At 34.8% G+C, this 14,457-nt stretch overlaps 1 protein-coding gene across 1 annotated transcript in view; it reads left to right on the forward strand.

Moving 5' to 3' along the window:
* The first annotated feature begins 94 nt into the window (after positions 1-94).
* Positions 95-14,457, forward strand: part of LOC139819874 (cytochrome P450 4C1-like) — a 169,315-nt gene continuing 154,952 nt past the window's right edge. Inside the window, exon 1 of the mRNA XM_071789632.1 lies at positions 95-158. The gene's annotated coding sequence lies outside the window, so the exon portion shown is untranslated. The remainder of the gene's footprint in view (positions 159-14,457) is intronic.

Raw genomic sequence — 14,457 nt, forward strand, 5'->3', positions numbered from 1 at the left:
TGTGCGCAAAACAGTGTTAAATACACGTCGAAGTAAATCAACAACCAAAGTTCACGGATTTGAATATCATTTGCTCGTGTCATAATTTCGGAAAGCAAGCATTTCAGATCATAAGTTTGAAGTGTAAAGAACTGTGTACGCTGTCGTTTTGTAAACATGTAAGTGCATTTTTAATGTCAACTTTTATTGGTTTCTTACGCTTGTTACTTTTTCCTTTGATATTGAATATTTAATATAATTTTTTATTCAGCTCTTACTCAATTCTTTGCCAGTCTTGCCACTGACTATAATATATAATCTTTTGGGAGAGGTGCACTTGAACACGGTACATTGAACATATTAGAAATGCCCGAGGAATATGATGGTACACGCAATAAATCGAGAGTTATGTGCTGTACTACTAAATACCTTGACCTTTATTTAGTTGGTAGATGACAATTAAGTACTCCTGACTTATCTTATATTCGTACAGCTTATGCGTATTCTTACAATGTGAGATACGTATCGTACAGCGTGCGTGCTCAACGTTACGAGAGAGCGAGAGAGCAGCCGGTCTGCTCGGTACAGATCACGGTGCAGATCAAGTTATACTAGCGCGCTCGCACATATCTTAACCGCGCCAAGTCTAAATTTGTTGTTGTCTTCCAATACTCCTCCTCTCAACAACAACCTTTTTTTAACCATCTAATTCACCTTGTTGTCTTAAAAACTTTAATCTAACTTGCTGCGGTGGCTTGGTTAAAATATCCGCGATCATGCTTTCAGTTGGACAATATACTTATATCTAGTAAAACCTGTATCGCTTAAATCCTTTACATAATTATATTTTGTACTTATATGTTTTGTTCTTTTACTATACTTATCCTTATTAACTAACTTAATACAACTTTGGTTATCCTCGAAAATTACAGTAGGCTGTATTTGCTCTTCATTAAAATCTTTTAGTAAATTTCGCAACCATATCGCTTCTTGACATGCCTCCGCGAGAGCAATATATTCCGCTTCGGTGGATGATAACGCTACGCATGTCTGTTTTCTACAAGCCCAACTTATAGTTCCTCCATTAAACTTAAGCAGATAACCGCTATTAGACTTTCTATCTTTTACATCTTGAGCCCAGTCGGCATCCGAATATCCAACTAGAACATCCTTCCCTTTTTTCTCTACAGAACCTGACTTTAACTTTAAATCTTTTGTACCTTTTAAGTATCTAATTACCCTTTTTGCTTCAATCAAATCTGACGCCGTTGGACAACTCATTTTCCTACTGAGTGTTGACACGCTCGCAGTTATGTCTATTCGTGTATTTGTCGCAATATACATATATTAAAGCTCCTACAATACTTTGATACATCTTCTTTTCAATCTTATCCGACATCCTTTGTCTTTCCATATCCTACATCGAGTGGAATTTTTTATTTCTTTGCGTCTTCCATTCCATAAGTCCGTAGTAATTTTTCAATGTAACCTGTTTGACTAATACTGTAAATCCCATCTTATCTTTTGTAACTTCAATACCTAAATAGTAACTGATATCGCCGAGATCTGTTAACTCAAAAAGTTACTTAGTTTCTTATACATATAGGATATATTATACTTTATATTATTACTCGCAATTAAGATATCATCTACATATATAAACTTTATCGTTATTGATTTCTTTTATATATAAACACAAATTGATTTCACTTTGTACAAAACCTTCCTTTTCTAAAGTATTATGTAATTTTTTATTCCATACTCTAGCAGCTTGTTTTAAACCATAAATATTTTGTTCAATTTACATACCATATGTTCTTTACCTTTTACCTCAAATCCTTTAGGCTGTGCCATATAGATAGTTTCCTCCAGGTCTTCGTTCAAAAAGGCATTCTTTACGTCATAGTGTCGGACAGTCAACCCTTGTTTATTTGCAACCGCCAACAGTGTTCTGAATGTAGTTTGCTTTGCTACAAGTGCGAATACCTCCTCATAGTCCAGACCATATTCTTGAGCGTAGCTCTGTGCGACTAATCTTGCCTTATACCTTACGACACGTCTTTGAGCATCTGTCTTCGCTTTATAAACTCATTTACATCCTATAACGTTTTTGCCTTCGGGTTTATCCACTAATGTCCACGTATTAGCATCCATGAGCGAATTATATTCTTCATTCATGCCCTTGATCCATTGATCGCTGTCAGGTGAAGATATTGCTTCTTCATATGTAGCTAGTTCAATTATTCCTTCCTTCCTTCACAAAATCTATTAGGTGGAACACCTTTATTTTCACGTTGTGATCGTTGTAATTTTGGATCTTCCTGACTGTTGCTCTTCTCCTCTATGGTTGATTCCTCTTCTTCTTGATTATTACTTTCTTCTTTAGCTTTAGTTTCTTTTTCTTCTTCTTCTGCTATGTCCCATACAGATTCCGTATGTGTTTGTTTCCTCTTGAACATTACCTCGCTCGACTCACTATTTTCTTCGAGAAAGTTGACATCTCTGCTTATTATTACCTTGTTTGTACTTCTATCCAACAAGGGAAATCCTTTTGCGTTTTCTGCATAGCCTACGAAGACATATTCCTTTGCTTTTTCATCAAGCTTTTTTCTTAATTCTTTTGGAGTATGAACATACGCTTTGGATCCGAAGGTGTGTATGTGCTGTAGCGATGGTTTCTTCTTATATCACTTTTCAAATGGCGTTGTACCTGTGGCCTTTGTATACAACCTGTTTTGTAGATAATTTGCAGTGCATACTGCTTCACCCCAGTACTTGTTAGGTAAGTTCGCAATGTTCGCATCTATTAACATGCATCTCGTCATCTCCATAAGATATCTGTTTCTTCTTTCTGCCACACCGTTTTGTTCGGGAGCATATCCTACAGTGTTCTGCATCTCAATTCCTTCCTTCCGTAGAAACTCCTTCAGTTTTGCATTTACATACTCTCTGCCTTGATCAGACCTAATAACCTTTGGTACTTTAATGAATTTCGTCTACATGGTTCTCACATAATCTTGAATTCTTTCAGCTGCTTCCGATTTATGTTCCATAAGATGTACCACTGTGTACTTGCTGTAGTCGTCAATGAGAGTTAGTACGTATCGCTTATTTCCTGGTATTTTCGTTTGCATGAGACCGCAAACGTCAGTGTGTGTTAAATCTAATACTTCTTTTGATTTGCTGAATGACTTCTTTGGAAATGGTTGTCTGGTCATTTTTTCTTTTATGCAGGTTTCGCAGACGCCTCTTATACCGCAGTCTATACTATCTTCATACCTGTTACTAGATCCTTCGTTTCCATTAGTTTTATTGCTTCTGGATCCCTATGGCCAAGTTTTCTATGCCACGTGTACTGGCAATTTTCTTTGTGCTTGTTTGTGACCATTAAAGCTTTATGACCGAACCTCAGTCTGTACAAATTTCCATTTAAGTCTGCAGTAGCTACGATAGCTCCATCTTTTTCTATATTGCATACTTTTTCTTTAAACTTTACTTGAAGACCCTTCTCTACCAATCTTCTTACTGACAGTAAACTTTCTTCTACCGTAGGAACATATATAAAACATTTTTAATCATAATTGTAGTTTGCTTATTTTTATTGTCTTTGCAGGTGAGATAACCATCTCCTATTCCATGTACTTCTGCACAATCTCCATTTGCTAGCTTTATTTTCTCATTTATGCAATTATTGAGTGTCTTAAAGAAATCCTTACTGTTGCTCATATGACTAGTTGCCCCTGAGTCAATATACTATGTTCGTTCGCTGTTGTTCTGGCTTTAAACACCGAAACAGATGTGTGCATCATCATCGTCTTTGCTTACCGCTTGATTCGCCTTCTTCTTTTCTTTTGCATCTTTCCATTTTATATAATTTCTGCAATCTTTCTTCAAATGGCCTGTCTTACTGCAGAAATAACATGTAATATTCTTCATATGCTTCTTCTCTGATGTCGCTTTTGTAAATTTCTTAGATTGCGTCTTAAGTGTTCTATCGTCTCGTTCGTTCTCTTGACCTCTTGCATTCTTCCGTCTTCTGTCTTCATCGAGAAGTTTTCCTTTGACGAGTTCTATAGTTAGTTCGTCTTCTGACCTCGTCTCCAAAGCAGTTATTAATGTATTGTACGATTCCGGGAGACTACACAGCAACAGAGCAATAACCATTTTATCCTTTAACGCTTTTCCGAGGGCTGTTAGCTGGTCCACTGAGTTAAGCATTGTGTTTAAATGACTCTCCATATCACTATTCTCTGAAAGTTTTATACTATAAATTTCTTAAATAAAAATACTTGATTTGTAAAAGAAGCTTTTTGGTGATAACTTTGCAGCGCTGTCCACGCTTCCTTAGCGCTATTCGTATCTCTAATATGACGTAACTGGTCATCTTCGACTAACAAACCGATTGTAGCACGTGCCTGCCTATATGCTTTGAGCCACCTTTCGTCCGGCTGTGTCGGTCTTGCCTCGCTGATCGTGTGCCACAGATCTTCCTTAATTAGTAGTAATTCTACCTTGCACTTCCATACTTGAAAGTTTGTGTTGTTCAACTTTGCAATAGTAAAGCGTGTGTCTGCCATTATTCTTCTCTTTATGCCACGTATCCTGGGCCCATAACCTATTAGAAATGCCCGAGGAATATGATGGTACACGCAATAAATCGAGAGTTATGTGCTGTACTACTAAATACCTTGACCTTTATTTAGTTGGTAGATGACAATTAAGTACTCCTGACTTATCTTATATTCGTACAGCTTATGCGTATTCTTACAATGTGAGATACGTATCGTACAGCGTGCGTGCTCAACGTTACGAGAGAGCGAGAGAGCAGCTCGGTCTGCTCGGTACAGATCACGGTGCAGATCAAGCTACACTAGCGCGCTCGCACATATCTTAACCGCGCCAAGTCTAAATATGTTGTTGTCTTCCAATAGAACACCGTTTATTTGGACACGATTAATTGGACACCGTTTATTTGGACACGGTTCAGGGGCAGACGGTTGGTCTAGTGGGTAGAGCGCCAGATTCGTAATCCGGAGCAGGTTGTAATAGCCGGGTTCGAATCCCGCTAGGCCACTGAGAATTTTCTTAAGAATTTTCTCAAGAAAAAACGCTGCCCCCCCCCCCATTTAGCGGAAAGCAGGTATCCCTAGATGGAAACTGGGCTCCGTTTTTCGGAAGAGACGTTAAACCGTTGGTCCAAAGGGTTAAAGTGAGAGGAGAAGGGTAGCATTGTGGAGGTTTGGGTAACGTTCCTAAGAAAAAACGCCTTGCAAACCCTGCGGGGATAAGCAATAAAGATAGTTTAATTTTTTAGTTATTTGGACACGGTTTATTTAGACACCGTTCATTTAGACACGGTGCATTCGGACACCGTTTATTTGGACACGGTGCATTTGGACACCGTTCATTTGGACACGATAAAATATATGAGTTTATCTTAAGTTATTGAGTATTTTCTATTTCAAACGCTGCCGAGGATAAAGTAAAGGCCTCAAATAAAAAAAAGGATTAAAGAATTGAGGGGACAAAGAAACTCATCACATTGATTTTGCAACAAACTCAAAATCAGTTTGATGCCACCGTATATAAAGAAAAGTCGGCTCTACGCAAAAAACTTGTCAAAAAATTTACACAAAGTGTAGATCTGTCTACGCTTGACTTGTCCACTTAAAAAATTTGCCTTTTTAAAATGTTAAAAGATCAACGGTTCAAATTATGTTTTTTTTAATAGCAAGGTTGAAAAGTTATACCATTAAAATTTTAGCCAAATATCTTTATTAGTTTTTTAGTAAACTTGAAAGAAGCGTAAAATATGGATACATAGCCCCGGTTTTCCCTATATTCTTTTTGCAATTGGCGCAATTGAAAAATTTCACATCTTTTTTTGAAATACCTACATATTACTTGCGTTGAGTTAGGTAATTCAATTTTGTGAATTATTTTGTTAGGGAGAAATAAAGCTACTACTATTTAGAATTTTTGAATTTACAACATACATTGCGCGTATACTTGGCGCCTTTTTTTACTTTTTTTGAAAAAGGTAATTTTGTACTGATTTCTTTTACAAGATATCATTGCGACTTTGTTTACTAGACATCAATCAATACTAGACATATCTACAAGCAAATAACATAACAAGCTGTCTTTTAAAAAGATAACTTATAAAGTCTTTCTCTCGACAATGTTCACTGGGTAGGGTTATCTTGAATGATAATGATATCATTTAGTTTTATGAAAAGAAACAAACATGAAAACTTTGCAGACGGAAGTCTGCAGTTTTGATATAAACATCAGTGATATTGAGTGTAAATACTATAAATAGAAAGAGAGCTACAACTACAACAGGTATGTTAGAGCATTTAAATCAATTACAATTAATTTAATAATATTTAGTACAGGCTTTAAAAGTTACTTTATTTATAAAAACAGTATACAAATAGTCTTTAAAATAAGTCAGTACAAATAGTTTTTAACATAAAAAATAGAATTTTAAAATTAAATTGAAATATTAAAATTATTGTAATATTGGATTGCAACATTTAAAATTAAAACTAAAAATAAATCTAAAAAATGTTTTAAAAACCTTAAACCTTATAAACTTCGAAACCTTATAAACCTTAAAATTTTAAATATTATAACTTTGTGTTAGCTACACTTTTTTAGCTATATTTTTTTCTTCTTAGCAGATGAGATTTTTTAAATGTTTTTTAAATATTTATTTTTCATTAATTATACATTGTACAATTTATTGTAAAAAAAATATTTTTTTAACATTTATTAAATATTTATTTTACATTAATTATTTGTTTGTACTAATGATTTAGAGGAAATATTTATTTAATGTTTATTTAACGTTTATTTAATATTTACGTAACATTAATTATTTTTTTGCAGTAATAATTTGAAGAAACATTTATTTAACATTTATTAAACATTAATTTAATATTTATTTTACATTAATAATTTATTAGAAAAAATTATTTGAAAAACATTTGTTTAACATTTATTTAGACTTAATCTATCTGTGGTCAGCGCAAAATCGCAAAATTTAATATTTATTTTACCTTAATTACAAATGTTAAATAATGATCTTAAAAAAAACGTTTATTTAACATTTATTCAATATTAATTTAATATTTATTTTACATTAATAATTTATTAGAATAAATTATTTGAAAAACATTTGTCTAACATTTATTTAGACTTAATCTATCTGTGGTCAGCGCAAAATCGCAAAATTTAATATTTATTTTACCTTAATTACAAATCTATATATGTATATATGTATCTATATATATAAGTCACGTCTGTCTGTCTGTCTGTCTGTCTGTACGCGAACTACTCATTCGTTAGTGGACCGAATTTTTACCAAAAGTATATGAAACAGGGGTAGAATTTCCCGGGGATAAAAATGTCGTGGCCATTTTTTTGTTACCGATTTTCTGAAAACCAATTTTTCTAATTCTTCTAATTTTTCGGGAAATAATTGACTGAATTTAAAAGAATTATATATGAAACAGGGGTAGAATTTTCCGGGGAGTGCTATAAAGTGTATAATTTTTTGTTACCGATCTTTTTGAAAGCCGGTTACAAAATTATTTCAATTTTTCGGAAATTAATTGACCAAATCTTAAAAAATTATATGAAATACGGGTAGAATTTCCCGGGGATTGCTTTAAAGTATATAATTTTTCGTTACCGATTTTTGGGGAAATCGGTATCAGAAAATTTTCCAATTTTTCGGAAATTAATTGACCGAATCTCAAACAATTGTATATGAAATAAAGGTAGAATTTTCTGGGGAGTGATATAAAGTGTATTATTTTTTGTTACCGATCTTTTTGGAAACCGGTTACAAAATTTTTCCAATTTCTCGGAAAATCATTGAATCTTAAAGAATTACATATGAAATAAAGGTAGAATTTCCCCGGGATTGCTATAAAGTGTATAATTTTTCGTTACCGATTTTTTTGAAAACCGGTTACAAATTTTTTGAAATTTTTCGGGAATTAATTGACCAAATCTTAAAGAATTATATATAAAATAGGAGTCGTGTCAAAATTTTTTTAATTGTTGAAGGATAAGTTTAATTTTTTGTTAATGGATAATTTTTCATTAATGAATTGATTTTTTTGAAACCGGTTACGAAGTTTTTCCAATTTTTCTAAAGGGGTTTTCGATTTTTGTTTAAAAAAATGTAGGTACGTGATTGTTCTAATTTCCTCTTGAGATATTAGCTAAATTTTTTTAAACATAATTTTTCGTTACTTTTTTAAAAACAATGCCCAAATTTTTCTAATTTTTCGGGGATGGCGAAGATGTGTATAATTTTTCATAATCAATTTTTTGGAAACCGGTTTCAAAATTTTCTAATTTTTTTAGGATGGCTACGATGAGTTTATAGAAAAATTGCTAATAATAAAGGGGTTTCCGATTTCTGCTCCAATTTCCGTAAATTTTGAGATATCAAGCTAAATTTTTTTTATGGATAATTTTTCGTTACCGATTTTTGTGGAAACCGGTTACAAAATTTTTCAAATTTCTCGGGAGTTAATTGATTGAATTTCAAAGAATTGTATATGAAATAAAGGTAGAATTTCCTGGGGTTTGCTATAAAGTGTATAATTTTTTGTTACCGATTTTTTTGGGAACCGGTTACAAAATTTTTCCAATTTTTCGGGAATTAATTGACCAAATCTTAAAGAATTATATATGAAATAGGAGTCAAAATTTTTTTAATTTTTGGAGGATAAGTTTATTTTTTTATTAATGGATAATTTTTCATTAAGAATTGATTTTCTTGAAACCAGTGCCAAAATTTTTCTAATTTTTCGATGATTTCGAAAAAAGAAAATAAAATAGAAGAAAATGAAAGAGAGTTAATAATGGTGGGTCAACGGAGGGTAAAAACGCGCGAGGCACGAGCAAAAATAAAATTTAAAGACTTTAATATAAAGGATTACATTTTTGAAATATTTGACAATATGCTAATCTGCATCTATTATATTATCTATTATTTTTTATTTTTTAAAAAAGAATTCGAAGAGATGTAGGTTAGAGTTTGAGGAGAAAGAATATCAAAGGTGCTCCTAATTAATGAGTGAGTTTGGGGAAAGGGGAATAGATTTTAAGCCCGCGCGAAGCGCGGGCGAAAAATCTAGTACTATTATATAAGTCACGTCTGTCTGTCTGTCTGTCTGTCTGTCTGTACGCGAACTACTCATTCGTTAGTGGACCAAATTTTTACCAAAAGTATATGAAATAGGGGTAGAATTTTCCGGGAATGAAAATGTCGTGGTTAATTTTTCGTTACCGATCTTTTTGGAAACCGGTTCCGAAATTTTTTCAAATTTTACGAGAATGAATTGACCAAATCTCAAAGAATTGTATATAAAGTAAGGGTAGAATATATGGATAATTTTTTTAATGGATAATTTTTATGGATAATTTTTTGTTGAGAAATAATAAGTATTAATTGATCGATTTTTTTTAAACCAGTGCCAAAATTTTTTAAATTTTTGGAGGATAAGTTTAATTTTTTATTAATGGATCGATTTTCTTGAAACCGGTGCCAAAATTTTTCTAATTTTTTGTTGATGATTTTGATGAAATTGATACCAAAAAATTACTAATTTTATGGAGATGGCTACTATGGGATTGAAAATTGGGTTTTATGAAGTTCTATTGGTGCTCCTAATTAATGAGTGAATTTGGGGAGAGGGGAATAGATTTTGCCCGCTTCGCGCGGGCTCAAAATCTAGTGTTAAATAATGATCTTAAAAAAACGTTTATTTAACATTTATTCAATATTAATTTAATATTTATTTTACATTAATAATTTATTAGAAAAAGTTATTTGAAAAACATTTGTTTAACATTTATTTAGACTTAATCTATCTGTGGTTAGCGCAAAATCGGATCCGGTATTAATTTTAACATTTTTTAAATTATATTAAGTTTGTTCTTATTGATGTATATTTATTATAGTCATCTACACAGGGTATTCCGAAGTTCGATATATATATATATGTTATAGTCAAAGCCCGAAACACAGGCATTCCTAGGATTGACTAGTTAATCCTGGGGAACAACCAATAAGCATCTTAGTCAAAGCCCGAAATAAGTTTTGCGTTTTGGCTTTTGACTAGTCAATCCTAGGAATAACTAATACGGCTAGTCAAAGTTAGAAACTAAGGAAAAATTACTTCGGACTTTGACTAGTCAATCCTAGGAATAACTAATACGGCTGGTCAAAGTTATAGAAACTAAAGAAAAATCATTTCGGACTTTGACCAGTCAATCCTAGGTGTGGCTTAATTCGGACTGTGTGACTATTAACAAATAAAATTAAGATTTTTTTTACTATATTATGTTCTTATTGTTAACATAATGTAGCTTTTTTTCTCTTTAAGTTTAAAAATGTAGTTTTGATAAAATATTGGTTTAAAGCGCTTTAAACAGTTAAATACTTTTAAAGCGCGTCACTAACCTACATAGGTTATGTACAAGAGTGTTCGGGAGGCGATCTCAACGAGATCGTCCCGATAGAATGCCCAGAGATGAGCGCGGAGACAGCCGGTATCGCGAGCTTCGAGTCTCGCTGAAGGATATGGAGCGGGAAAACTGAAGTTCTCGTGATTCATAAAAAATTGCGTTTATTGCTTCCACACAATTGAGCACAATGACGCTCGACGCACTTTGCGTACAAGTGTTCGTCCGCCTGACGCGGTCGGGTCGGAGTAAACCGAATTTCGGACATCTTGCAGAGTCGGAGTAAACCGAATGTCGGAGATCTTACGCGTCGGAAATCTTGATCGCCGGATCGGATTCCCGAGACCGCGGACGAAAATGATGCGAGCGTCTGCGTACAATTTACAGCACACAACGAACACGCTAACACAAATATGGTTCAATAGCGGCGTATTGAGTTTCGCTGAGACGATGAGCGGTTTGAGCGGTCGTGAGCTTGGATGCGAGCGAGCCGACGACTCGATAGATTCTGCCTGCCCCGCGCTCGATTCGGCGGTCGCGTCACGCGAAAACGGGGATAGGAATTCCGCCCCTTGCGGAGAAAGTGACTTTATTTGTCCTTACATCTAACGTAAACGCGTGGAGCACGCGTTTCTGTCGCTAGGCACGGCGCCTCGACGAATAAGCGGGCGAGACGCTTTTCGAAGCACGTGCATGATCGTGGTTCCCGACGTTCGTGGCCGGGCTGCGCATAATTTCGAGCGCTTAATAATATTTTCGGTTTGACTTTCAAACAAAGAGTGAAAAAGTAAATAAAAAGCTACATTATGTTAACAATAAAAACTTAATTTAGTAAAAAAAATCTTGATTTTATTTGTTAACAGTCACACAGTCCGAATTAAGCCACACTTAGGATTGACTAGTCAAAAGCCGAAACGTAAAACTTATTTCGGGCTTTGACCAAGACGCTTGGACGTTCCCCAGGATTGACTAGTCAATCCTAGGAATACCTGCGTTTCGGGCTTTAACTATGACATATATATATATATATATATATATATATATATATATGTTTTTATTTCAGCTATACGCCAAGAAAGGACTTGGTTTACAATTCTACTTAACACACACATCCATCCACACATCAAACATCATTCTTTCTAAACAAGCCGCAATACATTATTATTTACATTATTATTATTGTTTACAGCTGTTTTTTTTTATAACATTCCTCTCTCCTTTTCCATAATCTATTTAGCACCTTTCCTTTTTCCATTCTAAATTTGTCATCGCATATATTCTCTAATCGTTCTCCGTTATTTCTACCTAAATTCTCAAACCACATACTTGTGATGTTGCACTCGCTTATATAATGCTCTAAATTGTCCCTACCTGACTTGCAGAATCTACACTTCGTATCTTCCTCGTCAAGCCAGTATTTATTTGTGTCTTCTAAATTGCCGCACCTTAATTTTACCATCGCTCTAATCTCATCTCCTGTTTTTACTTTATCCAAGCTCGCTTTTAATAAATAACTCGGTGTTTTGTTGCTCGCCTCTATCTCTTTGTACCTTGAATTATACCTTGCCTCTACTATTTTACTGTTTATTATTTGCCCTTGAATGTCCTGTTCTCTTATTCTTACTAAGCCTTCAGTATTTTTACCTTCATTATTTAATTCTTTTATTACTTCAGAGCTCCAACCATTGTTATTATAAAACCTTTTTCGTTCCAAATTATATAAATCCTTTTTCACAACACCTCCACGGAAAGTTCGACTTTCCATGCCAGTAGAGAGGGGCGAAAGTGGCTAATTTCACGCCAGGACGGCATTAGCGGGACGAAAGTAACCACTTTCTTCCCTAGGGCGGAAAGTGATCACTTTCGTCCCTGTTTAGCGGGACAAAAGTGATCACTTTCCGCCCTAAGAAGAAATTAAAGTGGTTACTTTTGTCCCGCTATGCCGTCCTGGCGTGAAATGGCCACTCTCGCCTCTCTCTAGGCATGGAGGTCGAACTTTCCGTAAAGATATTGTGAAAAATATCGTGTGCACCTCGGGGCGAAAGCTTTTTCAGACTCGTGTGATTTGCCGCCCTCGCCTTCGGCTCGGGCGGTAAACTTCACACTCGTCTGAAAAACGCTACTTTCGCTCCTTGGTGCACAATATACTATTTCTTTTTATCCATTGTGTCCTTTTCATTCCAACATACCTTTACTAAACTTCCGTCTTTTTTCTCTCTGCTTCTTTTCTCGAATCTCATGGCTCTTATACCCCAACAGATTTTAAGTTTCTCTAATCCTAGTTCCCTTAGTATTACATACCTCGGTGTGCAAAAATCTAGTCTAAATACCCATCTTACATAATCCAACATGACTTTTTCCAACTTCTTTTTTTCACGCCACCCCCATATTTCTGCTCCGTATTCCATCACATTTTTCATTAGATACTTAAAAAGCGTCCATCTCCTGCTAAAATCATCTTTACATAATCTTTCTCTTAAACCCCAGACCCTGTTTGCCGCGATCCTTCCTTTCCTTTTTAGTTCTTTTATATGATCGACATAATTACCTTTCCTATTAAACGTGAAACCCAGGTATTTAAACATATCTACTTCCTCTATTATTTTTTCGCCCCATTTCCATGTCATCCTGCCTTTTTTACCTTTACTATTAAATACTAGCACAGCTTTAGTTTTTTCTGTATTTAATTCTAGTTTCCTTTCTTTTAAAAATCTTTTTAACATGCTCATTATATCTAGTAAAGCCTCTCTATTTTTTGCTACCAAAACCATATCATCCGCGTATGCTAATAACGACACTCTCACTCCTCCAAGCTCTACTCCTTCTATATCACGCTTTTCTAGAACTTTATCAATATCCGCATTGTATAAATTGAACAGGGCGGGACTCATCACACAGCCCTGCCTTACACCTTTCTTCGTCTTGAAGCACCTTGTAAACCCATCCTTCGTCCTTATTGTCACCTCTGTCTCTTTGTAAACTTCTTTTATCCTGTTTGTTAAACTGCGAGCCACTCCTTTCTCTTCCATTATCTTCCATAAAATTTCTCTGTTAACGTTGTCGAATGCTGCCCTTAGATCCACAAATATTGCGAAAATCTTGTCTTTCCCCATTGCCATACCTTTCTCCTTCTCTCTTTGCACTATATGGTTCAAGATAAATATGTTATCCATCGTAGACCTCCCTTTCCTAAAGCCGGCTTGGCTGTCAGGTATCATCCCTTTCCTCTCCACTATTTCCTCCAATCTGTTCTTTAGAATTTCCGCATATACCTTGTATGCAGTGCACAGCAGAGAGATCCCTCTATAGTTGTCTGTTCTCTCTTTATCCCTCCTTTTATATAAAAGGACAACTATACTTGTTCGCCATTCGGTCGGAATTTTACCTTCCTTCCAAGTGAGTTTCAACAGATCAGTTAGACCTCTTCCTACTGCTGCGCCACCATACCGCCATGCTTCCATTGGGATTCCATCGACACCTGCAGCTTTGCCTAACTTTATGTGGTATTTATATAGAATAGGTGCTGCACCTCAAAAATTAATAAAAATAGGCTCATTCGACGCATTTTGGCACGAAACGAAAGAATCTGGCAGAAAAATGCGGCGGTCTGCCCTGCGAAGCGAGATATTTAACGTTAAAGTTGACGATTTTTAGGTTAGAAATCCTGTCATACCGACGTGATGTAGCGATCATGAGCACACACACATGTGTGTATGTCCTGCTTTATAGAAGTTGTGATTTTTGTTAAAGCAGAGCACACACACATGTGTGTATGTCCTGCTTTATAGAAGTTGTAATTTTCGTTAAAGCAAGGCACATACACACGTGTGTATGCCCTGCTTTATAGAAGTTGTAATTTTCGTTAAAACAGGACACATACTCACGTGTGTATGCCCTGCTTTATAGAAGTTGTGATTTTTGTTAAAGCAGAGCACACACACAGTGTGTATGTCCTGCTTTATAGAAGTTGTGATTTTCGTTAAAGCA

The sequence above is a fragment of the Temnothorax longispinosus genome, chromosome 10 (assembly GCF_030848805.1).
Source record: "Temnothorax longispinosus isolate EJ_2023e chromosome 10, Tlon_JGU_v1, whole genome shotgun sequence".
NCBI classification, from domain to species: Eukaryota; Metazoa; Arthropoda; class Insecta; order Hymenoptera; family Formicidae; genus Temnothorax; species Temnothorax longispinosus.